Source organism: Octopus bimaculoides, chromosome 3 (assembly GCF_001194135.2).
Source record: "Octopus bimaculoides isolate UCB-OBI-ISO-001 chromosome 3, ASM119413v2, whole genome shotgun sequence".
NCBI lineage: Eukaryota > Metazoa > Mollusca > Cephalopoda > Octopoda > Octopodidae > Octopus > Octopus bimaculoides.
In genome coordinates, this window is record NC_068983.1 from 1387581 (window position 1) to 1391436 (window position 3856).

The following is a 3856-nucleotide window of genomic DNA, read 5'->3' on the forward strand; positions in this document are numbered from 1 at the left end:
GAGACACATACACACATACATACATACATACATATATAAGTCTTACAACCATCATGGGCTGTAATCACCTGCCTTAGCTAAAAATCGTACACCTCCATAACTCTTTGAGGGAAACTTAAAAAGCCCGTCATATATATATTTTAACTTTTCTTTTTTTTTTACTTGTTTCAGTCATTAGAATACAGCCATGCTGGGGCACAGCGCTGAAGAATTTATTTAGCCAAATATCTCGATCCCACTACATTTTTTTAAAGCCTGATACTTTTAATACCCATCGAAACATGCAGTACAAAAAAAAAAAAAAAGGATCTTTTCATTCGTCGTTTTCGTGTTCCCTTTGAAATCATTATCCTAACTTGACCATGAAATTAAGCAGCTATAGGAATAGATCCAATAACATCTCTCACCTTATTTATTCGTGAATGATGTGAAGCTGTATGCGCCAAGTACTAAACATATCAAAAGAAAACAGGATCTCATAAAACAATTCTCCACCGAAACTGGAATAAGATCTTTTCAGTTCAAATTTTGGGTTTCAGCGTGGGAGGAAATTTGTGATCTTATCCAAGACTCTAAACATGGATTACCTAAAAATTCAGCCTTTACTGTATGGGGAATGGTACAAGTATCATGGACAGGATGAGAATATCAGCTGTGAAGGACCGTTCAAGAAAGAGGGGAAAATACTTCCAGAAATTTTTAAAGATACGGCATCTGATCTCTCACGTTATAACCACCATATCTCTCCGTTAATTTCCAATGCGAGAGATCTCCTGGTTACATACATACATACATACATACATACATACATATATATATATACATATATATATACATATATATATGCATATATGTATAAATATATAAATATATATATATATACACATATACGCATATAAGTGTATATATATATATATGTGTGTGTGTGTGTGTGTGTATGTGAATGTATGTATATATGTACATATATGTATGTATATTTATATACATATGTGTATATATGCATGTATATAAATATGTATGTGTACAGATATCTATGTGCGTATTTGTGTTTGTCCTCCACCATCGCTTGACAGTGTTAGTGTGTTTATGTCCACGTAACCTAGTGGTGCGGCAAAAAAGACCGATAGAATAAGTAGCAACCTTTAAAAATAGTACTGGAGTCGATGCATTTGACTAAAATAACTTTTCAAGGGGGTGTTTCAGCATAGCCGCAGTCAAATCACTGTAAGAAGTAAAAGATAAAAGATATATTCCATGGGATTCTTTAAGTTTCCATCTACCAAATTCACTCACAAGGCTTTGGTCAGCCCGAGGTTACAGCAGAAGACCCTTGCCCAATGTGCCATTTAGTAGGACTGATCCCGAATTGTGTGGTTGGGAAGAAAACGTCTTACTACGCATGCATATACCAGTGTGTGTGTATGTGTGTGCGCGCGTGTGTGTGTGTGTGTGTGTGTGTGTGTGTGTTTGTGTGTGTGTGTGTTTGTGTTTGTGTATGTGTGTGTGTGTCTGTGTGTGTATGCAAACAAACACACACATGCCTATATATGTATATATGGATCAAAACAGTTTGATGAAAATTCATTGGAAATTTCAACTTTCAAACCGAAATACTGAGCCTCAGCCATTCGAAACATATAGATGCAAATGCATTTATATATCCGCAGGCATGGAACAGGCACAGGCATGGCTGTGTGTTAAGATGTTTGCTTCCCAACTACGTTGTTCCAGGTTCAGTCCCACTACGTGGCAACTTGGGCAAGTGTCTTCTACTATAGCCTCAGACTGACTAAAGCCTTGTGAGTGGTATCTAATAGATGGAAACTGAAAGAGGACCGTCGTATATATATATATATATATATATATATATATATATATATATATATATATATATATATACATTATTTACATTATTTACATTTGACGGATATTTGTCCTCATCTTGTTTGTTGTCAACACAACGTTTCGGCTGATATACCCTCCAGCCTTCGTCAGGTGTCTTGGGGAAATTTTGAACCTGGGTTCTCATTCCTAACGATGTTACTATTATTATATTATTATTATTAGGTCGCTGCCGTGAATCGAACTCAGAATCTTCGGGTTAGTAGCCCGCGCTCTTAACCACTACGCCATATGCCCGTGGGCATATAATTTCATTGCACTCTTGCAATCTCTTCAGAGATTGCAAGAGTGCAATGAAATGATTTAACAAAAAAACTAAATGCTGTTTATAAATTAATAAAGGACTGAACCAGTGCGTGTGTTTATTACCGGCATAACGCCTCTCCCAAAGTTTAATTGTATTTCTTTCAACACACGTATCCACATCATGAATCTTGCACACGAAATACACGTACGAAATATATATAAAAATTTAAGAAATTATGTTGCATGATTCCTAATCTGAAACCGTGTGCTGAAACAGGTATTGTTGCATTTCGGGATGGTAATTTGTTGCCAAATAACACACACTATATATTTCATCTTCACACGTTAATTACTGGTATGACAAAAAAAGAAAAAGAAAAATAGTGTCTTCATGTTTGTTGGTGAATTAACATAACGTTTTAGAAAAGCATTAGATAACGTTAATCTAACGTTTGTCAGTGCTCTACTAAGGTGCCCGAGCAGAACATAGAGGCCCGTTCAATAACATAGAGGTTCAGGTATTATGAACGCATAGAAATGACACGACACTTAGGCAGATTACAGATGCCATCCACATAGTAATAGACAGAGCGAACCTCAATAGAAAACACGATGGAACACTAACACGACATCACGCAACACGACGGCTAAAGACAGAAGAGAGGAAAAAAGGAACAGGTACAAACAGTGTAATACACAAACAAAAGACAAACATTCACATACCTAAGATAAATATAAGAAATTGAGATAAATACGAGAGACAGAGACAGGTGGAAACAAGGAACATGCCCCTTGTATTTGAATATTATACAAATATTCTTTTAAAAAACATTTCATTTAATTTTTCAAAAATTTAATTGTTTTCCATTCTTACAGTTGAAAAAGTCTCGATGACCGAAACCGGTACTGAAATGTTTTTATCAAATAATTTTAGTATCTACTACTTCGACATTTTTTCCATATATATATATATATATATATATATACACATATAAAGGGCACGGATATAAACAAGATACTTTGCAAACCCATATACGCACACAAACACGCATATAGTAACTTCACAAAGGCAGCAACAGCAACATCAGCAACACGACCGAGAACCACGTTAAGAACAATAACATGAACGATCACACAAAAACAGAAAGATAAAAGAACAATATCAAAAGCAAGGGTCAAGAAGAACAACAACAGCAGCAGTAACAGAAGAGAAAATGTAGGGGAGGGTGGGGCAAAGTACCATAAAGACCAACGGCGATAACGATAACAACAATATAAAGAACACAAACCCATATACACACACGTAAACATACATGCGCAACATATACACGCGTACGCCCAGGTATACACACACAAACACACATACACATACACGCAGAGATGCAGACGCGTGTGCATATAATGATACACATCATAGAAGAACAGAATGGACTAAGCAGAGAAAGTGTAAGCACGAAGAGGGAAAGTGTTGCTGAGGAGGTCACAGATGAGTGATGAAAGATTACAGGAGAATGGTCATTTGTTAGATTAAAAGCAATAATAAACGTGTGAAGAACAAACGTACAGTGCGTGTGTTTATTTGGCAAAAAAATGACCGTCCCGAAATATAAGAATCTGTATATACACAGACACACACATGCACACACGCACACACACATATACACATATATATGTATGTATGTATGTATATATATATATATATATATAT